At 37.6% G+C, this 25,290-nt stretch overlaps 1 long non-coding RNA gene across 2 annotated transcripts in view; it reads right to left on the reverse strand.

The window, feature by feature from the left end:
• Positions 1–1,454: 1,454 nt before the first annotated feature.
• Positions 1,455–25,290, reverse strand: part of LOC131913567 (uncharacterized) — a 57,566-nt gene continuing 33,730 nt past the window's right edge. Inside the window, exons 2-4 of one of the 2 annotated variants that reach the window (XR_009379922.1) lie at positions 19,917–20,039; positions 3,835–3,951; positions 1,455–1,811 (exon numbers count right to left, since the gene is read on the reverse strand). This is a non-coding gene — a long non-coding RNA (uncharacterized LOC131913567). Of the gene's footprint in view, positions 1,812–3,834; positions 3,952–5,770; positions 6,029–19,916; positions 20,040–25,290 lie in introns of those variants that run through there. The other variant, XR_009379923.1, reaches the window with a different exon arrangement.

Below are 25,290 nucleotides of genomic sequence, written 5' to 3' on the forward strand. Positions count from 1 at the left end.
TTGAAGCAATCACAGAAGGGCTAGAAATAGAATAATAGGCAGAATGAAGTTCACATTTTAAACCTAAATATGTAAGCAGGAATGGTAGCAACATTCAAAGCAGTGGTGATTTTCTGTCCATCTCCAGGAGACATTACATATTTTTAACTCTATGGTAAATTAGATAAATCAGAGAATAATCCATGATGTCCACAGATTATATATCATACACTAGACACTAGAATTTGATTAAGACACATAGGCTTTGTTCCACAAAAGTGTGGTCAGTGCAATTCTGTTTTCTCTACAGTATTTAATCTATTAAGTTTTTGCCATATAAAAATTAACATTTTCCAAACTTTTCCTTTTATTTCTGTATATTTTTTTATTTTTTAGGAAGATTGTATGATCTTGCATTGCTTATCATGTGTTCTTATTTTTTTTTGAGAAATTACCTAAAAGCCTCAATAGAGCATTAGTAATAAGCACACAAATAAAAGCTTACCATTCACCACTGACCTAGAAGATACATTATCCCTTGTATCTATCACCATGAAGAGGTGATAGTATCCCCACTTTGCAGAAGATAAATGGAGGCTCAGAGAAACCAAGCCACCGAGTGAGCTGTAAGGTGGTCTCTAATACTTGAATGTGCACCACAATCACCTTGTTGACACACACAGTTGGGCTCTGTCCCCACAGTTTCTAGTCTAATGTCTTCATTGGGATTTAAAAATCTGTACTTCAAAAACTTTTCTAGGTAAATTGTTGATGTTTATAAACAAATCTGAGGACATGGAAAAGAAGAACACCACTCCCAAATTAGGAGAGCTAAAATACTGTTCACAACAGCAGTGACCTTTGAACTGGAGCCTTGAAAGGTGATCAGAGTTTACTTAGCAACTAGGGTAAGGTCCCAGGAGCCAATATAGAGGTATAAGAACTCAATGCATGTATTGGGAGGCAGGGGATTAACTAGGAGGAGACATAAGGAAGTTTTCTTCATGGAGTATTTTATCTTTTATTGAAGTAGGAAGTCAGAAGAAAATGATGAATGATAGCAAATATAAAATTAGAGCCTAGGAAGAAAATGAAGAGGTAATTGCTGTCTGCTAAGACTCAAGATGTCAATGAATGCCTTGATTCAGGGAAAACAAGTTTTAGGACTATTGTTATAAGTATCTTCTCATTTCTATATTCCTCTAACCATCACTACCTGGAACTCCACCTGAAGAAGTTCTGTTTTTACATCTGCCTTTATTGTCTTTGCCAAATCAATTGCAACTCTCTTGGTTTTGTTATTATCCACTCCCTATGTTTGCTTAGGCTTTACTCACTTTTTACAAGGAGTCTTGGGAACACCCCTTCATGGTCAGATTCTGGATCCACTACTGAGCTTACACTAGTCCTTAGCACACACATTGCTGCTCACATTTGTTTAGTACTAGAACTCCTCAAGAACACAGGAATCTACATTGGTTGTTAAAAGTTGATCTTTATTAGTGGAGACAGTTAAACTTCAAGAGCTGTCACAATGTAATATTGTGGTCTTTGTGGTTGTTTTGGAGTATAGCATAAACATGTTGCACAACGCAAAACCCAGCTGCTTGTTTTTCCTATGCAATGAAGTACAATTCTTTGGGGAGCTGGGTTTCTGGTTATTAGTATACACCCATGCTCCGGTTCCACTGTCCCAAATAAAGTCTTTGTCTGACAGATGTTGTGCAATTTTCTCCAGACCATAAGCACATCTGGCATACAAAGTAGATCACTGTCAGTATCCCAGTGGCATCATTGTTTGTCCCACATACTCTCATGCATCACCATAGTCCCTATCAGAGACAAAGATTGAGACATTTCTTAGTCTAGAAATATTTCTAAGATATATTTTTTTCTGCTTACAAGAAGGTAAGAGTTTCCAGTAGGCATACCAACTCCTCACCCAGGTCAGTTTGAGGATGACTTGGAACACATAACTTAATCACTGTCTCTCAGTTTCCCTCTCTGTGAAGTTAGACAGCATCCATATCATCTGTGTCAGATAGCTTTCAGAAATAGTAATTTACTGTAGCAGTTAAATCACTCAAATAGCCAGATGTGGAGGCACAAGATGTTGATGTCAGCACTCAAAAAGCAGAAGCAGGTGGATGTCTGTGAGTTCGAGGCCACTTTGGTCCACATAGAGAGTTCCAGGACAGCCAGAGCACTTCAAAGAACAACAACAACAACAAAATACCAGTCAGGATATAGGAAACATAGACTATTGACTAAATCTCAGTGCAACCTTGCCATTTCCCCTCAGTTTGTTGAAATCTATTGTTTTGAAAAAACATTGCAGTAGATATATTTAGTTCATTGTTTACCAAAATTAGAAGAAAACCTTCTTGGAAATGGAGGACATTTGTATTGCACCAATCTGGGTGGAGTTTCCAAAGGTTAAAAACAACTTGAACTTGTGCAGGGTGTACATTTGTTTCCATTTTAGTTTGTTGGCCTTCTGGGCATGCTGGGCTTAAGAACAGTCAAGAAAACAAAAGAGTTTCTTGGAGTTTACAGTCTATCAGGAAAAATAAGGAAGTTCTACATAAGAATTGGGAATATAGTTTTAGAAATGAAAAATATTTAGAGTGTAATGTTAAAGCAATTGTGTTCTGCCTGTGTTCTTTCTCATTGATTTATTTTCTCTGTCTTACCAAGTTTCTCTCTTCTAGAGTTCCTGGACTTTCAATGAAGTAGATAAAGATAGCCCAGAATGAAACAAAAAAATGTCATTACACTGAGTTTATTGGTAGTAAAAGTATTGTCTCTTTTGCCATCATGGGGATACATGAAATTGTATGTTTATAAAAACCACAGAGTTTCACAAAACAAAAAGCAAATCTATATACATGCAAATAAAAGTTAATGAGTTATGGGATATGAAGAAGTAATGCTGACTCAAGAGAAACTATCTGTGTCACAAGTGTATTTGGGGATGGGAAATTCATTGAAAGGGATTTGGGGAGAGGTATTTACCAAGACCATTCTAAGAATACATGGAACCTATAAAACTTAAAGCGAAGAAACTGCACATAAACCTGTGTTCTGATTGTTCATGTGGATTTGTCTCAATCACATATGACCTACAATTGAACAGTGACATACTTGTATGGTGGATATTTATGGCCCTGTTGCTTACTGTTGGAAAGGAAATTTGCTTTCTAGAAGTCCTCCAATACACAATAAAGTCCAGGCCATAGGGCATTATGCCATGCAACTGAACTAAAGAATACTACAGACATTAAAAACACATATAATTTTAAGTTCTAACTTAATAATTGAGTTGAACAAATACAGTCATAGCAGATACCTGTAGTATAATAGCTAGCAATCAGGAAAATAGAGTCGACTAAAAGAGCTAGAAATGTGGTGAAGTTTGGTTTTTTTGTTAGTTTGTTTGTTTGTTTTGTTTTTTGTTTTTTGGGTTTTTTGTTTGTTTGGATTTTTTTTGTGTGTGTGTATGTGTGTGTGTGAGCTGGTCCATAGGGTGCCAGTAAGAAGGGTTGGTAAAAATAAATAAATAAATAAAGATTCAAGAGCCATTTAATTGGCTGAAAACAGAGGGAAAAAAGAGAGGCATTTCAAGATCCCTAGCTCAAACTGCTGAGTAAAAGATTATGACACCTCAGTACACACTGAGGTGTGTTTTAAGTGGGTGGTCTGTTCAGCATCAACTGCTTTTTGAAAGCTGAAGTGAATCTATCACGTTTGTTATTAGCAGCAAAATAAGACTGTAATTTTGCAATATGGCTAGCATAAACCTAAAAGTCAAGCAAAACCAGGGAGATGAATTTCTCCTGGTACAGTGGTACATACCTTTATCCCAAACAGTCTGTAGAAGGGGTGGGAGGCTGAATCTTGATGAGTGGAAGCCATCCTGTTCTATGTGGTGAATCTAAAGCCAACCAGGTCTACATAGTAAGACCATGGTTCCTTCATTTTCAAAAAAAAAAAAAAGAAAGAAAGAAATGAAAATTATTTAGGACATATATACACAGGCCAAGGTGGTCAGTTATATTTAAACAACAAAGGAAAGGTTTAGTTTTATGTAATGTGTTGTGAATGAGAGCTCAATGAGACTTCTACTCCTTGCAGTCTAGCAACCTTGATTACCGTTTACCAAGTGTTTTAAGGTCGTAGTTGTAGTTGTGTTATGTTATCAGCTGTGAATAATTTTTTAATGCCCCTAAAGAAAAGGCAGGCTGTATCATTGGGAAGGATTATTCAATCATCTTGAAGCAAGTACCTCTGTTTCTCCTTTTATGGCTCTTTGACTCCATTTTAGTGATTTTGACAGGAATGGTTCCATTGAGCCTAGTGAATTTTTACTCTTCTGTGCTTACCCAGCAAGACTAAGCTTTCCTATACAGAAATTCTCTGCACCAGCAATAAAAAAGCCAAGATAATCTCTCATGAGAAAACTAACGCTCCCTTAAATTAGAGATCTTAAGTGCTTCTCTATGTGTCTCTTGTATTAAAAGATTCCCTAGTGAAGGAAATATGTTTCATATTTGTCATCTTGCCTGAAAGTGTCTATCAAGTATCTGGTGCACAAAAGACACAAAAATGTCAGGTATGGAGTGAGTATATGGTGTTTACTGGATAAGTGAATAAAATTTTAGTGAGTTGATAATTATTCATAATACATCAGTTGCATAACATTTGCAGTTACAAATTGTTACCCAACATTTTAGTGTTAGCTTATTCTACAGATATTAATAGCTGCCATTGTCCATCTTTTACTTCAAACTTCTCTTAGAAAGTCTGAAATTTCCATAAGAAGAGGAAGCACAGATTGCTGGTAGTTAGCCTTTAATATGGATGCACAGTCTGTATGCTCCTGTACTCAGCACATTGCTGGAATAGCTCTTTCTGGATGGTAACCACAGGGCTCTCTCTATGGACTAATGACTTCGGGGACTAAAATAATGAAGTGCTAATATCAAAAGCCTATTTAAAAGTTTAGGGCAGTGATATTACTTGGATCCCTTAAATGAGACTTGAAGAATGACAGAAGTATACTTCTGTGTCTATTTTAATCATTATTATCAGATGGTAAACCATTTTAATTTAAATGTTGCTGAAGTCGATTTGGGAAAATGTCTGTTTTGAAAGTTGGACTTTTGAAGACCATCCCTTAAAGGGAAGTAAACAATTGTAATTAGGATTTAATTTATGGATCTAGCCTAATTAATCACACACGTTGAAAACCACTAGTTGGAGACATGAGCATGTTGCCATTTGAATAAACTGCCACTTCAGCTAGTGGCTGGCATACCAATGTTAGGTTTTTCAGGTTATTTGATTCACTATTTAATGTCTTGTACTGAACATATAAACTCAGTGATGGTTAATTTAGTTTTATAAGACACTCCATCACCATATGAGTTCCTCATAAAGATTAACTCAGGTGATCCATAATACATTCCCCCCCCAAAAAAAAAGGAACCCAAGACCCTGACGACCTGCTTCCAGTGAACACCTGGTTTGCATGGAGTGAAAAACTTAATGGAGCAGATTTTGGTTTATTTGCTTTTCTTTTCTAAAGGGGAGGGGCCATGGCAAACAGAACAGAAGTGAAGTTCCTGAACTCTCTGCTAGGAGCTCAGCTGTGGCAAGGCGTGCTCTGCAATGTCTTGTCACACCATGTCGCACATAACAGAACAAGAAATAGAAAAGGCAAAATGAACAAAGAAGCCAAATTGCTGAAAAATAACTGATGATTCCATTTAGGTGACACAAGTTCACAAACCTGAATATGATTTTCAGAGGTTGATGTATCCATCCTTAAACTATTCTTACGTTATCAGAAGAATAGTAAACAGGAATTCAAGGCAATGCTTTGGTTTTTCTGTTTTGTTTGTTATGTTTTGTTTTGTATTTTTTAGGAAAAAAAGATTAGGTTATAAAGGGATAAATAAATACTTCATTGTGTTTTGTATACAGACATTGGATTGTGTTTCCATGTAAGAAGTATCTCATAACTTTCAACCCAGGTTGATACCACAGGAATGACTAGTGGTGGCTTAGGACTCTCCAGAGTGCCTGTGTTACATGAGAGCAGCAAGCACCGTTTTACTTCTACATCCAGTCTTCAAGCACTTGCACACTGGTTACCACAGGCTTCAGTTCTAGGTGCTTGTCAAACTGTTGATAAAACAAGGCAGAGCAAGGACAGTAGTTGAGGGGCTGTTGTGATGATGTAGATGAAAGATGTTAGCTTTGAAATGCGTGGTAGATAGGGAGACAGTGTGTCAGACACTAGCAATGTTTAAAGTACAACGGCCAATGTGATTTCCCAACAGTTGAGCTGTAGGGTGCGACAGATAAAAAGGCAATCTGTTAACAACTCCAAGGCTTTGGCATAGACTCCTAGAAGGAAAGAGCTTTTATTTGTTAGTAGGACTAAGAAGGTGGATAAAGCAGGTTTGAAAAGAAAGGAAATGCAGCGTTTCTCTTAGAGAGAAAAGTAGCACTGGCTACAAAGATGTGGAGTCAGAGACAAATATAAAAAGGAAAATACACTGCGCGTCAAGCTTGCCAGTGCAGCACATCCCATTCTGGCTTGAACTTTGCCTTCCCATGGTTTTACCATCCAGCTAAACCAGTTTACAGTGCCAGTGTCTCATTTGACTTGAAGCTGTAGAGAGAGAGCTAAAGGAATTTGTAATTGGAAGGAGTTGGGGGGAGGGGTCCCAAAACTTTGACTTCAGTGCAAATACATAAATGATTGTATGGGTGTACACATACATATGTGTATTTCTTTAAAATAAATACAGAGTTAATATGGCTTTGGCCCTGATTTCTTAACTCCCTCAATGGGAGATGTTGAAATCTTAGCCAGTAACAGCTAAGGAGAATGTCTCTGTCACCTCTAGCTCTGCAAGCTCTTTGCATTGGCCCAGGCATTCTGAACAGAATAGGTATCACTTACTCTGTCAAGATTTTCCCATAAATCACAAGTACTGTTGTTCTGCCTGTGAGGAAGTGCTCAAGTCACCCTTCAAATGATACTTAGAAGTCTGTCGCTCAGATTTGGATGTCCTCTCTTTTGGACACCCCTGGTCTCTTGGTCTTCTCTGAATTTTGTAGCAAAAATAGTGATACATCTTATAGGAAGCCTGGGCTGAAAAATAAATAAATAAAAATGGAATAAATCCCAGATGACTAAATACTAACCAGGAAAAGTATATTCCCTTTTGCACAAAAGTTTTAAAGTCTGTATTATTTCTTCTAATACTTTATAAAATATGATGTTTGCTATAGAACTTAGCACTTTATTGCTTGATTCTACCATGTCCTTTTTAATAGACCAAGCAATAACTTTAGCCTTATTTTTTTTCTTTTGTTTGTGGCATTCTTTGAAACTTCACACATTCAGAAATTTAATTTTCATTTGTCCTAGATTTCAGATTCATGTTACCAAAATAGGAAAATTTAAAATATAGATAATTTTATATGAAATATAAATTCTGATATAGTGAGTCTATAATGTCCACTTGGCTATTTATACTTTTATCTGTATGGAATTTATATAAGCAAATAGCTTTATATAGAGTTGTGTTCACTAGTGTAGTAACTTTATTGTAAGTACATAATTGATTGAATGTTACTCCCTAAACTTTTCAAATTACCCTTCCAGAGTAATAATTAGTGAATTTTTCTCTAAGACTTTACTTAGCTCCTGGAAAAAATTAACTTTTAGCTTTCTTTTGTCTAAGATTTACATAGACCATAATTCTTGGTATATGTTATATGTTATGGTTTGAATCCTTTGTTTAAATTGTATGTTTATTAATTTTTTGAGAATTTCATCAATATATTTTGATCATATTCAATCACTCCCCCAACTCTTCAATCTCTCTCTCTCTCTCTCTCTCTCTCTCTCTCTCTCTCTCTCTCTCTCTCTTTTTCTCTGTCTCTCTCTTAACTGACTGCCATGTGCTAAAAGGCTTAGTTGGCAGCTTGGTTGGAAGGTGATGACTATAAGCAGTGAAAATGCAGTAAATGAGGACACATGGTGGTGATGTTGGACCCTGGCCTCTTCCTCTACATTTGCTTTCTGACCACCACAGGATAAGCACCCTCCTCTAGTAGACGTATTTGTCATGCTCTACAAGGGACCACATACCAAAACCAATGAAATCATAAGCCAAAACAAAAATTTCCTCCTTATAAGTAGATTTTCTTATATATTGTATTACTGATGAGAAAGTGATTAAGAGTTTATCTTGCTATGCAGCCTTAACTCAGGCCTTAAACTCAGGATATTACTGTCTGAATCTCCACCCTAATGCTCAGATTGCAGGCATTTGCCACCTCACCCCAGTCAACATATTTCTCGTGTATGTGTGTGTGTGTGTGTGTGTGTGTGCAGGTATGTGTGTGCCATGGCACCATTGTGATGCTCATAGGACAACCTTGGGTATTACTCTTCTCCATCCACCTTGTTAGGATCTCTCTTTGTTCCTAAGAATTGCATTTGAACCATTTAAAGAAACGTAAGAGTATATTTAAAAATAAAACACAAATAAGAAACTAAAATGATCAAGCTATGGTAACTGACAAAAGATACAATAATTAAATTTTAAATATAAAATATTCAATATATTGGTTTACAACATATGAAAAAAACTTAATTTTTTAAAACCATAAAAGAACTAAAGGTATTATTCAAAATCAGTGAGAAGAGTACTAATGATAATATTTAGGAGGATTTATGAAAATAGAATGAGAGTTCAACCGAGTGCTAATAACAGTCAAAAAATAAAGTAACAAGGAGCAGAAATTTTTTGAGAATTTATAAAAAAATTGCTCGCCTAGAAGAAAAATCCAAATTATATAACAAAGGGCATGTGTTTAATTTTCTAGTTCTTTGTTGCTCTATAGTCTTAACAACCCCAGAAGGGGGGTATGATCATTTGATTGTTTTTGTTGTTGTTGTTGTTGTTGTTTAGTTTAACTGAATCTATTCTGGCTGTTTAGATAACAATAAATCTTTGCTGAAATATATAAAGAAAATTAAGTGAAATGAAACATTTTCATAAAAATGTACCCTGTTATATGCAGACCAAATTCTGGCTATGAAGACCTAAGAGGCAATGGGCATGAGCCCTGTCATTGTAAGCAACTAAAAAGCTGGAAAAAAAATCTGATAAATTTTTCAGGCATGGGACAGTTAGTGGTGCAATCCAGCATCACCGAGCAAAGGAAAGAAAACAGGAAGTCACTTACAGCTTTCTTGGCTCCTTGTCTAGCCACACATCCTCTAATGTAGGGCAGTGGAATGCAAGTGCAGCACAGGGTATATGCTAAATTGATACAGTGAGTCAAGAAATCTGAGACAACTGGAATTGTGGGGTTTAGCTTCAGAAAGGAGCTACAAAAGTAAAAAATGATGCATCCTCAAAGTTCCACAGAGGTCTTTGAACGTTTCATTAAATACAAAGACACTCAACTACAAGGTGAAATTCTGGGTTAAGAACAATGGACATATTGTAAGCAAATCAATCCTAAGGAATTTTACCAGGCTGAAAGATATCCAAATTCTAGCCACCTAAAGGGGCAACTCTTCATTGATCACACAAAGCATTCAGTGGTAACCCTAGAAGAGGGTTGGAGAGACGGGTCAGTGATTAACAGCAGTGGCTATGAAATCATGAGGACTGAGATTCAGACCCAACTGTGAACATAACGAACTGAACATCCCACAAATGTTGAAACTGCGGATCCTCAGATATAATACCCTCTTCTGGTCTCTTGGCTTACACCTTGCACCTGTGTGAACACACACACACACACACACACACACACACACACACACACACACTAAATCTTTAAAAATAAAAACACTAGAGGAATCACTTCTTAGCACAAGAAATAATGTTCACTAATACAATCTAATATTTAAAATTAGCTTCATTTTTTTCAACTAACCTCTAATTTTACTATTGATACCTATTATGGCAGAAAAAGCTAGATATTCATCAAAGTAATAGTCTATATTCCTATGCTAAATGAAGTGTGATACATGCCAAAAAATCAGAAAATAAACATTAAAATATAAAATAACTTGAAAGAAAGACAAATGGAAGAAATATACATGTGGAATAAATAAAAAATTAATAAATATTAAGATGGTATGTTTCAACTGCCTTAAGAGTAAATGGGGTAAAATACTACAATTAAAAAATATTGTGTGTTAAAGCCAGACTGGGCTACATAACAATGTTAAATACTTTCTCATCAGTAATAAAGTTGTATAATTTATTATATTAAAATACATTAAGGGCTGAGCGGTGGTGGCACATACCTTTAATCCTAGCCCTCGGGAGGCACAGCCAGGAGGATCTCTGTGAATTCAAGTCTCACCTAGCCTACAGAGTGAGTTCCAGGAAAGGTGCCAAAGCTACACAGGGAAACCCTGTCTTGAACTACCCCCCTCACAAAAAAAAAACATTTAAAATATATTTATTGTAAATATAAAAAGAAAATCAACTTACATGGAGGAATATTTGGGCTCATGATTTTAATGGTTCCAGTGTGTGGTCTTTTGTCCCCTTGCTGTTAGGCCTATGGTATGTATAACATGATAAACATATCTAGCAAAGGACATATCTCATGGCAACCAGAAACATAATGAGTAACTCCCCCATAGGCTCGTGTATTTAAAAACTTAGTCCATGATTAGTGGTGTTGTTGGAGGTTATGGAACCTTTAGGATGTGGAGCCTTGTTAGAAAGACTCCATCACAGAGGGTGGACTTGGGGGGTTTACACCCTTATCTCATTTTCTGCTTGCTTTCTCTCTGCTTCCTGTGTGCAGTTGCGATGTGCTCTCTCAGCTTCCAGCGCCGGCATCCTGCTGCCTCACTTACCCCATCATTTTAGACCCTGATTTTGAATAGTAAGCCAAAATAAACTCCTTCTGTAAATTGCTTTCAGCCATAGTATTTTATTACAACAACAGAAAAGTAACAAATACATTGTGATATAGAATACAAAATCAAAACGGAACTGCGCACTGTTTCAAGAAACCCATTTCAAGGCTGAATACTTCAGTTGGCTGAAGTCAGGTTGATGTGAAATACAGACCATCCAAACACTAGCCTTGAGCAAAGGTTTCACTAGCAAGTTTGTATTTCATTCTAGACATCCACTCTCTGTCACTGGGAGGCATTTAACAATTTTGATATGTTTCATTACAGGAGTTGAGGAGCTATGATCTTTCAGGAGATGGTGCTTGCTTGTTTGTCTTTCTTGTGTTTTTGTATTGTGACCTATGTCTATTTTGGTTTGATCTCCTCCAGTTTTATTGGGGGATATTGGGGGGTACTCTCATTTAGCAGCTATCTCATGAAGGTCAATCTCCAGTACCACTCAGAAAGGGCAAAAGAAAAATTTCTGGAACAAGCAGCAACAGTGAGGGTCAGGGGGGAAGAGGAAATACAGCAGGGAAAAAAAAACAAGAAATGAAGGGGAAAATATATTGCCATATCAGGAAAATGTACATAAGCAAAAATTGCTTTTAAAGCTATAGTGAGGCGGTCCACACAGGGAAGGATATGGTACAACAATGCTACTCATCTCTCGGGGGGCAGTGAGCAGAGAAAAGTGTGGGCTGTGGTGATATATTTGTAATCTAAGAAATAAAGCTTGCCTGAAGATCAGAGTACAGAGCCAGCCATAGAGTAGCCACAGAGGTCAGGCAGTGGTGGCACACAACTTTAATCCTAGCACTTGGGAGGCAGAGGCAGAGATCTGTCTGGATTTCTGTGGATTCAAGACCACACTGGACTCCATGAGATTAGTCCAGTCTAAAAGAGAAACAGCTAGGTAGTGGGGGCACACAACTTTAATTCCAGCACTAGGAAGATTGAGACAGGAAGTGATATGGCTGGGCAGAGAAAGGAATATAAGGCAGAGGAGACAGGAATTGGCTCTCTTGCAGAGGCTCTGTCAGGCTGAGGAGTTGGTGAGGTAAGAGGTGGTAGCTGTGGTTTGCTCTGCTTCTCTGATCTTTCAGCTTTCACCCTGATATCTGGCTCTAGGTTTTTATTATAAGACCATTTAGGATTCATGCAACCGTGGGCACTAGAGAAAATGTATAATTTTCAAGAGTACAGTCCGAGCGTGACACATCCTCCAATCACACTCCACCTCCTCATACCCAATTGGTGTGAACTTATCAGTGGATTAACAGATGACACCAGCACTCTCATGATGCAGTCACCTCACACTAGCTGTCTTGGGGTCTCTATTGTTGTGAAGAGACACCATGACCATGACAACTCTTATAAAGGAAAACATTTGATTGAGGTGGCTTACGTTTTCAGAGGTTTAATCCATTATCATCATGGTTGGTGGCATGCAGGCCAACATGGTGCTGGAGAAGTAGCTGAGTGTCCTACACTTTGACTGGCAGGCAATACACTAGGCAGTATCTTGAGCATATATGAGACCTCAAAGTCTGCCTCCATGGTAACATACTTTCTCCAACAAGGCTGCACCTACTCCAACCTCCTAATAGTGCCACTCCCTTTGAAGGCCATTTTGTTTCAAACCACCACAGTAGCTAAGGACAAAGCTTCTACATTCTACATATATATATATATATATCTCCACAGTGAGCATTTTGTAGCAAGAGTTCATCAGCTTAGTTCACAACTTAAGAAACACATTTAACCCCCATCCATGCTCATGCAAGGAACTCTAATTATATACAATCACAAGAAAAGACATGAAGGCAGGAGGATGAATTGTTAGAAAGAAGAGAGATTAGGCAGGAGTGGAAAGGCGATAAGCAAAGGTAACGGGGAGCTGGGTCTCCTCAACATGGATAATATATATTATAATAAAAGAATAAAATAAACATTCAATTTGGGGCACTTTTCATAAACTGGTAACAGTAGAAATATTTATTATATAATTATCCATATTAGAGTCATAAATTATTCTTTTAAGAAAAATGTATTAAACAGGACAAAATGAAAGAGAAAAGATTGTTTGAATCAGAAAAAAATATACAGCCATGGAGATTTCTCCATCACTCCATCTTGTCCTGCATTTTGTAGTGCTTATTTTCTCCTGGTGAACTCTCATCTGTCTGTTTCACAGCCTCTCTCTGACAATGGAAAAAGCTGTCAGTGTTAATAAGAAAACAGTCAGCGAGCCTGAAAAGGAAAAGGAAATGTAATCCAAAAAATGTGAAAAATGAGTATGCAGCTGTCAGTGAAGATTACAACCTAGAAGTACGGAACTGGGTAGACAAAGGAGAAAGCCAGCCAGAAGGCAAAGACTATGGAGAAAACAGAAGCAAAGATATCACAGGTGACATGCACTATGAAGGCTTAAGACATGTTTCCTCATGCTTGCTGTATTCTGGCAATGACCTTAGGAAAACCATCTTCACTCTTGTCCAACATTATAGAATAATCTGATCTGTGAGAAGGAGACATTTCATGTGCTCCATACTCAAACAACAAAACAAAAACCATTGTTATTTTTGAAGAATACCTGGAATATGTCCTTGAGGACTGATGGATTGTAGATACACAGCATAGAAGTATTTAACAAAGAGAAAAACATTGGAAAGTTAAGATACAACACCACCCCTCTTTCCGTTGCCTCCTTCAGCGTTCCTGACATAATTAATTAGAGAAGAATAAAATGCAAAGGAACTCCTACTGGCATGAGGCAATACACACATTATGTACGTGAGGATGTTACTTTGTTAGCATTCTGCAATGCCCTGTTTTCAATTTCCTCCGTTCTTTTATACAATACAGTTTTGGTTATGCCTCTGAATACAGGGTAAACTAAGCAAAGTTTAAAGCCTTGTCTTCGTAATGACTCTTCTTGTAAAATATGCCATAAAGCCATGTAATTAGTTCCTTCAGGAGCTTAAATAAAAGGGCACTAACAAATTTACTTGTGGCAAAATGTTTGACAATAGAGCAGAAGTTGTGAAATTATACTATACCTGCCTGGTCTTAGATCAATTATTTATCCTTTAATCTCCTAGTGCACGTATTTACCTCTCTAGTTCTTTGTTGTTCCTAACAACCTAGAAAGAGGGTATGCTTGTTTGTTTGTTTGTTTGATTGATTGTAATTTTTTTTTTTTTTTTGGTTTTTTTCGAGACAGGGTTTCTCTGTGTAGCTTTGCGCCTTTCCTGGAACACACTTGGTAGCCCAGGCTGGCCTCGAACTCACAGAGATCCGCCTGTCTCTGCCTCCCGAGTGCTGGGATTAAAGGCGTGCGCCACCACCGCCCGGCGATTGTAATTTTTTAACTTTCATAGGAACTATTCTGCCTGTATAAGATAGTAAAAAAATTAGAAATTCTTGTAATTTTTATTTTTAACAATCCTGTGGCATAAGGTTCAAATAGAGTGCTTTACCACTAAGCTACATCTGACCCCTAAGACATTTGTTTACTCTTGAATTCTTATCTTCTGATTTTATATACTGGTTAAAATTCATGATGGATTGTAATCCTCTGCTAACATTTTAAATACTCTGTAAAAGCTGACTGAAACATCAATTTTAAACGATTTCTACAATGGACTAATGAAATGCAGTATATGGGATCTTCAGTCAGCTTTGAGAGGGAGGGAAATCCTGCTGAGTCTCACAGCACGGATGGACCTTGAGGCCACATGATAAAAGATAAAAACAAAACAATCACAGAAAACAAATACAAGGTGCTCATCTTTGTAGACAAAATTCTAAACGGTCTTAGTAAATAAGAAACACAGAGCCAAATACAGGAGTAATAGCCGAAGAGATCAAAGAATTAGCAAAGAGCCACTGACTACTCTTTAGCTTACTCTTTACCACCAAGCGGTAGTTTCCTACATGAGAGAGCTTCTTCCTGCCTAACCTGTGCTTTTATTGCTTTCCTGTTCTGCCTTCTCATTGGCTCTAAGCCCAGCCACATCATTTCCTTGTCACTGCCTGTCTATACAGACCTCGAGATCTCTATGGTTGGTACTGGGATTAAAGGCATGTGTCACCATGCTTGGCTATGTCCTTGACCACACAGAGACTCTGCCTGCCATGTGATCAGATTAAGGGCATGGGCTACCACTGCCTCACTTCTGTTTCTAGCTCGCTGTGACCTCTGATCCCAGGCAAACTTTATTTATTAACATACAAATAAAATCACATTTCAGCACAATTAAGATATCACATCTTATATACCAAGAGTATTTTTAATTCACAGACATAAATTAGAATGGAGCTTAGATCCACCTGCCTCTACCTCCCAAGTGCTAGGATTAAAGGCATGGGCCCAGCTCATTTTATTTTTTTCACCTTCCATGAAATTTTTTTTTTTTTTTTTTTTTGGTTTTTCGAGACAGGGTTTCTCTGTGTAGCTTTGCGCCTCTCCTGGAACTCACTTGGTAGCAGCCCAGGCTGGCCTTGAACTCACAGAGATCTGCCTGGCTCTGCCTCCTGAGTGCTGGGATTAAAGGCGTGCGCCACTACCGCCTGGCTCTTCCATGAAAATTTAAATGGCTGGCATTCTCCCGAATAACTATGTGTTATTTAGGAACAATTGTTATCTTTTACAATGCTGAATCTCCATAAACATGGGCATGATGTAATTATTCTATTTATTAAGGTTTACTTTAATTATTTTAGTACCATTGTATAACAACCTGTATAAAGACTTTACATATTCTTCCTTTGATTTATTTCTCTGATTTTAATGTTCTTTTTTAAGATATAAAGCCTACTCATAAAATCCATCATTTACTACTGACTTTTATCTAGTATACAAATACAGTTTTGTATATTGATCTTGTATCCAGTTATATTGGATGATATAATTCAATTATTAATTCTACTGTTATATCACATATTTATTTGAATTTTCAACATAGATACTTTGTCTCTATATACTGATAGTAATAGTGAGATGTGTTTTAAGCGTTTTTATAATTTTTTTGAAATTATAGTATAATTATACCGTTACCCAACTTTTTTCCCTTCCCTAATTTTCTCATGCCCCACCCTTGTTCTCTCTCAAATTTATGATCTCTTCTTTTTGTTTTTCACACACATGCATGCACACTGCTAAATAAATAAATATTATATGCTCAGTCTATATGACGCTACTTGTATATATATAATTTCATGGCTTACAACTTGTTATTGGATAGTCATTTTGATGGAGATGTTGGAGAGCCCTTCCTTCCCTGAGGAAGACTATTCTACTCTCAACATTCCTTGGTTACCTGAAGTTCTTTTTAGGGTTAAGGCCTTCCAGTATCACTGCCTCCATCTTTGTTAACATGTCTGTTGTTCTTGTTCAGCTCCTGTTTAGGCAGTTACATAGGTAAGACTTTATGGGTGTAACTTCTCTGACATTTCTAGGAGACACACTCTCACAGCAAACTCTCTTATTCTCTGGCTCTTTCCATCTTCCAGTCCCCTCTTTAGCAATGAACCCATTTATTGCATGCTTGAGTGCTGTGGGATGGTTCTTCTGTATGCTGTAAATGTGTGTTGCTCTCATTGGATGATAATAAAGCTGTTTTAGCCAATAGCCATTCAGGATAAGATTAAGAAGAAAAATCAAGCTGAGGACTAGGATGAAGAGGGTGGAGTCAGGCAGATGCAAGCCAGCTACCCAAGGAGAAAGATGCCAAAGGACTGGTAAGACACTGGCCATGTGACGATGCATAGATTAATAGAAAATGGATTAATTTAAATGTAAAATCTAGTTAATAGTAAGCCTGAGCCATCAGCCAAGCATTTATAATTAATATAAGCCTCTGAGTCATTATTTGGAAGTGGTTGTGGGATGGGGAAGGACAGAAAAAAGCCTCCATTTACAATGAGACCAGTGCTCCCAGAGTGCGTTGTTCTGAATCACTAGCAGCTTTGCAATCCTTAGGATTTCTTCATTATGACTTTGCTTGTGAGATCTTCATTACCACTAGATTTTAGTTTGTTTTTCTAAAGTCTTTTGAAACAAAGAGATGAGAAAATAATACATGGTAACAGCCAACTCCTGACCATTAATCAAGTACCACTCCTTACTACTGCCTTAGGGAAAAAAATCTCTTGTGATGTCTTAATCTGGGCTCCAGGCCTGGTCATTTTTGCTGTTTTTGGTTCCCTAGAGTACCAGCCCACACTTTGTCCACAGTGTGCTATTTCTTCACGTGTTTTCTTCGCTGACTGCTGTGAGAGTGACCACCCAATACTTCCTTCTTTGGCTTCTCAAGACTGAACTTGACAGAGGGACCTGGGAGCTTAGAAGGACAGTGTAGTGCTTAGGTGTCCTTTTATTTTTATGCTTAAGTGACTGGGGCAAAAGTGATCTTAGTAATAAGAATCTGTTCCTGCAGCAGTGACAGCCCACTTGTGTCTTTGGTATTGGAACATTTCTAATTCCCATTTACTTTTTTTAAATGCAGTTTTTAATTTCTTCTTTGAGATAAACAGGAATAAGTCACTGTTTTTTTGGGAGACTATATTGGTTCTCTTACCTCAACACTATACCAGTAATTTTTTAAAATATTGTTAAGTTAAAAATATAATTGATAAATAAGCAAGTAAACATGAAAACAAGTAGCAGGCTTTCTTTTGTGCCCCCAATCAGCTCCCAAATCATGACACAGAGATTTATTATTAGTTATGAATGCTTGGCCTTATCTTATGCTTGTCCCACTAGCGCTTATAACTTATTTTAACCTGTTTCTCTTCATCTACATTTTGCCTCAGGGCTTTTTACCTTTCTATCATTCTGTATGTCCTACTTTGTGTCTGGTTGGCTGGTGGCTGCCTGACTGGCCCTGGACAGTGCCTCTCTTTGTCCCTCATTCTCTTCTCTCATTCTCTCTAGAGACTAGGTGATTCCTCCTACTTATTCTCTCTGCCTGCTAGCCCCACCTATCCCTCTACTGCCTAGCTATTGGCTGTTCAGTTTTTATTAGAACAATCAGATGGCTTAGGCAGCACATCTTTACATTGTTAAACAAATACAGCATAAACAAATGCAATACACCTTTGCATAAAGTAATATTCCACAACATAAATAAATGTAACACATCCTTACATGGTTAAAGTAATATTCCACAACAAAACAACAAGTAAAATAATGAATGACTGAAGTGATGGAACAGATCGATAGTTGCCATCAGTGTCTCTCAGCAGGAAGCTCTGTTGATTGTTGCAGGTTGTTTAATATAAAAGAGTAACAAACATTAAAATAACAGAAGAAGAAAGTAGAAATTAAAACGGCCTGAAGCCATTCAGTACAAAGCAAACTGAATATCAAGATAGTTATCAGATATAGCATTGCATCACATTATGGCACATTAAATGATATTCAGGATAGTTCTGAAACAGTCATGTTCCATACATTTAAGTGGCTACAGAAAACATTGAAATGACACCAAATACTCTTTCCTGAAAAACCAAAAGAAATGTGTAACATATTTTTAAAACTCTTCAAAAAATAACTTTCAGTCCTTTGGAAAACAACTGAATTTTAGCACTTAACTGATACGCTAGAAAAATCTCTGACATGCGTCATTTCAATTCTCACACAACTAAAATAGAAAGTGTCTGTGTCTGCCACATGGAACACTTGGGTTTTTAATGGGTCACTTGGTCTTTCTATAAGATTGTCGATAACACCTCTTGACTTCAAACACCTAAAGAAATCATCAGATTTTCTGTTCTCTTGGAAATGCATAACTGGAGTGAAAGACATCCATCTCTCTCTGCTCTTCACCCTACCTGTTACCAACAGCAATGTCTAGGGAACCAGGGAAGGCTGTTCTCTATATATGCCTTTACACATTACCTCTAACACTTCCCCAGCCTCTGAAATAAATATGAAAGAACTAAAAAAAAAAGAAAACCATGATGAAGATACTCATGGTAACAATCACAAAACAAAAACACTGGATACTCAAATAGATTAAGTGAATTCTTCCTCAGTCAGCGCTTGAAGAAGGTAGCACTGTCATCTATGGTAACTTTGTCTTCAACTTAAAGTTTCATATGAGGAGCAATGGATTAGAATGAGGGCTTTATAACTCAGGTGTCATAACTGTACCTTTGGGTAGCTAGATATGGTTCTTGTTGCCAATCTCCTCATTGTACCCCTTTGATAATCAGAGCCAAGGTAGAATGCACACTCCCACATATGCACTCACATGCTTCTAGATTGTCTCCAATCTTTCAAAATCTATCCCTCCAAGATCTTACTAGACCATTTGCCTTTGCTTATAATATGTGTTCTGAACAGACACACATGCCAAACTCATGCCTTATGGGAAAAAAATTTTGTTACGTTTGTTTTTAAGGCACCCCTAGGTAAGATTGTTGTGTACTTTTAACTTACAGCCATATTCACTCATTTATTCAGTTTTTGTTGAACAATTGCTCAGTACCAAATATTTCACTAAGGTTTGAGAACAAAAGAACAATAAAACAATATCAAATTCCAGATTATTACCAAGGCATCATGTCTTGGGTACGAAAACTATTCCAAATACCACCTGACAACAATGAACTGCATTTTGCTAAAATCTTTTATGGCTGAGTATGTTCTTATGAACTGGTGACAGTGAATTATGTATATAGTCTGGGCTAGGTCATAGTATCATAGAAGTCTGAAATAAATTGAATGAAACATGGTAAATGATAAATAGCATTAATACTATTTTAATGGCATATATATAAATGTCATGTGTTTGAAAATTTAAAAATTCCTAGTAGTACAAAGATGAGCCTGCAGACTAAGCACGTGTAGAATCATGAAATTATATCTGTAAATAAAAATAATGAGCGCATACCCTGCAACTGTGACGATCTCTTATAGATACAGGGAGTCCGGTATACACCCTGGAGAAATAGTTAAAACAGTCCTTACACTCGCAAAAGTGCACTGCCTCATCAAGTTCTGGACTCAAGCAATTCCTCTTTCTCAGACATGTGGCTCCGAGTGGTTCTCCAAGGCTGTCGTTGTTTGCCAGCACTAGAATGGATTGCTGCCCTGGGAAGGAAACGAGAGATAGTGCCAAAGAAGGCAATGAGCAAAGAGGACAGGAATGCACAAAAAGAAAAATGAAGTGTAGCTAGCACAACGTGTTCCCAAGGAATACACAAGTGGTTATCACTGCGCAGAGTCTATGTAGTTTCTGGCACAACTCAAAACAAGTCAATTAAATGTAGGCGAAGTCTCTCAGTACTGGAGAGTGATTGGTAAAGAGATAAAAAGATGAAGTCATGTTCCACATAAGGTAAATTTTTTGAGGGGGAGAGCCTCCACCTATTGCATAATCCAATAGCATACTTCTGAAAAGCAGGTCCTCTTACGGTGGGATGTGATGATGCCTTGACAATAACTCTGAACTCCTCCAAAAGCCCTAGGAATTAACCTAGATTCCAAGATGCGAAGGAGAAGCTGAGCCGAGGGGACCTCTTGCCGTCCAATCCAGACAAAAATAATCACTGAGCAGTTCCTGACCTGTAAACAGATACTCCATGACCTTGAGGAATGTTTGCCTTCATATAATAGGGAAAAAATCAACTAACTAAATACTACTATTCTGACAGAACAAACATTGGCACATTTACATTTAGCCTTTGCTTGGGTTTGAGAATCGAAGAATAAGATAACATCAAGTTCAGAATCATGTCCGTTCTGGATATGGCAGACATTCCTTAGTGCCTAACAGTATAGATTTCTCATGTCTCCTAAAAGTCAAAAACCTTCTTTAACAAAAAAGGGGGTCAATGCAATGACAGTTAAAACCACCCAGCAGAAGTTGGGGTCAGGGTCAGGGAGGAGCTCTCTAGGCCTCACCCTTATCCCTTAGCAGATAAGCTATTGGCAGTTGGTGATTGGTGAAAAAGACTTCATTTTTTTTTTTGAGATATGGACACTGGGGGATTACACCCCAGTGGATAGCCACACACCCATGTGCGTGTGGGAATCACACAGACTTTGGGGTTTATTAATGACAAAAAATAAAACAAAGAGGACACAAAATTGGGAGGAGGATGGGAGGGACACAAGGTGAGTTGGAAGGAGGTAGTGGTAGACAGATACGATGAATATACATTGTATGAATGGATGAAATTTCAACTAATAAATATTATTTTAAAAACTTATGTGTATTATGGAAAAATATGAAATTAAGGCTTTTCTCAACCTCCCTGGGTTTAATTATAAAGTATCTCCGATGTTCTTTATGACTCAGTCTTCCTAATAATGAGGCTAAAAATCAGAATGTGTTCCTTAGTGGATTAGCTTACAATATTCACATGAATAACAAGTATGTCCAGATTTAATCTCAAGGCATCACGTCTGTCCTTGGCATGGCCAGTCTTCAGCATCTCATTTTTGCATTTTGAAAGTCTTTTGTGAAGTCTTTCCCAAGATGTGGGTGTCCTTAATAATGACTGAGCAGAGTACTAATTACGTGTTTTATGCCAAGAAGGTAATAATTTATTGAATAGGTACCAAAAAGGAATTAGAGGGTACCTCATGAATCCACACACATGAGTGACATAAAGCAGTCCATTCTTGAGAATATGGAGTGGAAATCTTTTTTTTTTTTTTTTTTTTTTTTTTTTCTTTTTGGTTTTTCGAGACAGGGTTTCTCTGTGTAGCTTTGCGCCTTTCCTGGAACTCGCTTTGGAGACCAGGCTGGCCTCGAACTCACAGAGATCCGCCTGGCTCTGCCTCCCGAGTGCTGGGATTAAAGGCGTGCGCCACCACCGCCTGGCAGGAGTGGAAATCTTACAAGGAAATAAAATACCATTTAGTGGTTGTGGCCACTTCATAGACTTACTCTCCCTAAAACCCACATGGAAAATCTGACTTACAGTAATTCATTAAAATAATGACCCCATTTGTGTTAAACACTGACAAAATTAACAAGACCCCAGCAATATAATACAACTATAAAATTCTTTTTATTTTAATTGTCAATTTTACCTACCCACAAATAACCAATGTCAGCCCTGCATTCTAGATGCTAAAACACTCATTTTATAAGATATGTTTACTGTTTCCCTAAACATCCAAGATCCTAATTAAATAGCAAGCATCTTTTCCCATTGGAGGTAAGAAGGAATTTATGAAATTATTTATTTTAGCCAAAACCAAAATTTTCTCCCATAGATGTCACTAAAGTAATGACAATAAACTACTATGAAAAGAAAAAATAATAATAAAATTTTACCAAACATAAACATCTTAAAGGTAAAATAATGAATTTTTTTTTCACAAGGAGCTAAATCCAGTCATGCTTCCTTCCTGTTGCCTTTATCATGAATATTGCATTGTTGGATAGGCCACTCCTATCAAGTGGAGAGAGGATGACCCCCAGTGCTTAGCCCTCACAAATGTCAACTATGGATTTTCCACTTTAAAATCTTGAGTTCCTCCAACTTTTAGTAACTGAATAATGAACATAGGCAGGTTAAAAATAAGAATATGAGCTAGCAGGCTATTAAGTAAGTATATTGACAATATCTTTGGCTGTGACTAAAGAAAACCCTAAATAAATTCAAGCACCTTGTTAGCCAGTGTTCTATTGCTGTGAAGAGACATCATGACCATGGCAACTCTTATAAAAGGAGGCATTTAACTGGGGACTTACTTGCAGTTGTAGAGATTTAGTCCATTACCATTATGGGGAGAAGCATGGCAGCATGCAGGCAGGTGCTGGAACAACAGCTGAGAGCTACATCCTGATCCATAAGCAGAGAGAGAAAGAGAGAGACTCTGGACTTCACATGGGCTTTTGAACCCTAAACACCCACCTCCAGTGACACACTTCCTCCAACAAGGCCACACCTCCTAATCTTTTCAAATAGTACCACTCTCTGGTGACCAAATCTATGAGTCTGTGGGGGGCCATTCTCATTCAAACCACCACAAATACTAACAACATTTATTATCTGATGTCAGAGAAATGTGGGAGAAGTTGAGGTTTCAGCACAGGTTGCTTGAGCTTTCTAACAATGTCAGCAAAGCTCGGAGTTCTTGTCATCTCTCCACGGGTCCTGTGGCTGACCCTGAACTGAATGCCCATTCATGACAAGAAAGATATTCAGAAAAAAGGATAGACTGTCCTCTCATGTGGATATTTGTCAGGACTAAAAGAAACTGTACACCAGTAACTGCACATCCGTGATGGCTTCCCCTCAGAACAACTATGTTCTCCCTTGGAGCTGAAACAGGAAAGGGAACTTCATAGGGGGCATTTCACAGCACAGTAAATGCTGGTGTTGTTAGAGAGCAGTAGGGGGTGTGGATAGTGATTAATGATCGGAGGTGTTGTCTTACAGGAACTGTAACTGCATTACACCTGAATGGGCAAGTTTAGGAGTAGAGGTTCACAGTGTTGCTAAGGAGGAGATGCCTAGAGATTGATATGGTTAACTCAGAGAAATCAAATGAAGAGTTTTACTTTAGTTTAACTTATTTGTAAAATGAGATTAGATTTTAAATCAAAGGTAATACACCATCTTTTAAACTATTTTAGTTTAATTTTTTCATATAATATTGTTTTTTGTGTGTCCCCTCCTCCACCTCTTTCCAGATTCCTCATCTCCCTCAACTCCCTACTTACCTAACTTGATGTAAGTTCTCTCAAATATCAAATAACACAAAACAAACCACAAAAAATTGACACTCAAAACAAACAAACAAATGAACAACAACAAAAAAGAACAATAAGACAAAAAAATACCCAAACAAAAAGCCATCATAAAACAAAACAAAACATAGAGTTCATTTTGTGTCAGCCCACTACTCCTGGGCATGGGGCCTGATCTGGAATGTGGTTGATAGAGCCAGTCACAATCAGGGATCATTGCAGAGAGGGAATAAAAAGATTGTAAGAATCAGAGAAACAGGGAGTTTGCTATGAGACTGTGTCTCCCAGGAATGTCAGAAGCTATACCCATAAAGTCTCACCAACATAACTGCCCAAGGACAACAGTAGACATGCTAATGTGGATGGGTGAAATCTCAGGAGGCTTCAACCTTACCTGTACAACTATAGGCAACTAAGGAATTTTGAGAGCAAGAGAAATAGTCTTCTCCAAGGGAAAGCACACTGATTGGTAAGTAGTGCTTATGTATCTAGGGGTATGTGCTTGTGTGTGTGTGTGTGTGTGTGTGTGTGTGTGTGTGTGTGTGTGTACACTTATATGTATGTGCATGCAACAATAATAAAGAAAAAAGCTGTGTATTTGAAAGAGAGCAAGGAAGGGTATATAGGAGAGTTTGGAAAGAGGATAGGGAAGAAGAAAACGATGCAATTATATTACACTGTCAAAAGAAAAAAATAAATAATTTAAAAAAGAACTGAGTAAGGCCCATTCTATCATACATACTGGCAATCTACGGAAACTTGGAGATACTGTGAGTGAATGAGTGAATTTGTTCACCTTTACTGTTTTTATATTCAAAAATTCTCTGTAATCCAAAAGAAGAAGAAATACACCAATGCAGCCTGAATGATAGAAATACTGCTAGAGGAATTGCCAACTCTGAGTCCAAGTTACTTTGCAAAGCTATGTTCATAAAAACAGCATTGAATTGACATAAAAACAGACACCTTAATCAATGGAGTAGAGTTGAGGACCCAATGAGCTAACCACTATCATTCAGCTACATGAGCATAATATCCAACTAACGTCTAAATGTGTGTCTCTTTCTATATAGTAATTCAGCTCTCAACCCCTTCAAAGACGTATCTCTGTGCAGTGGGTGGCACTATGGCTCAAAGTGCCAAGAGTCACATATGGGTCATCTGTATTACACCTGTTCCCCATGAAGGAGTAGGGGGTAGAAAACTTGTAGAAACCAGTGGTAAGGGCGGACTGGGCTGAAACAGTGTTTTCTGGACATGGAGAGGATTACACTCATGAACTCACAGCCCCCATGGTGGCCTGCACAAGATAAAGCCTGTTGACATTCTAACAGGTAGTAGGAAGGATACAAGAGTCCCCACCCCTTAACTAAGGAGCAACCGGCACTTGATAACTTCTTGAGGAAGGAATGTCAGTTTTCCCAAGGGTGTGATTCTTAGTTTGTCAACTACACTCCACTGAATGGACCTACATGTAAGAATAATATGTGAGCAGCTCAAATTGAGATCTTTTTTTTTTTTTGAAAGGACAAAACATTGGGTGGAAAGGGAGGTAGGGATGGATCTTGTAGCAGTTACAAGAAATGATCAAAATATATTGTATGAAAATCTCAAAGAATTAATAAAGTTATT

The sequence above is a fragment of the Peromyscus eremicus genome, chromosome 6 (assembly GCF_949786415.1).
Source record: "Peromyscus eremicus chromosome 6, PerEre_H2_v1, whole genome shotgun sequence".
Lineage (NCBI taxonomy): Eukaryota > Metazoa > Chordata > Mammalia > Rodentia > Cricetidae > Peromyscus > Peromyscus eremicus.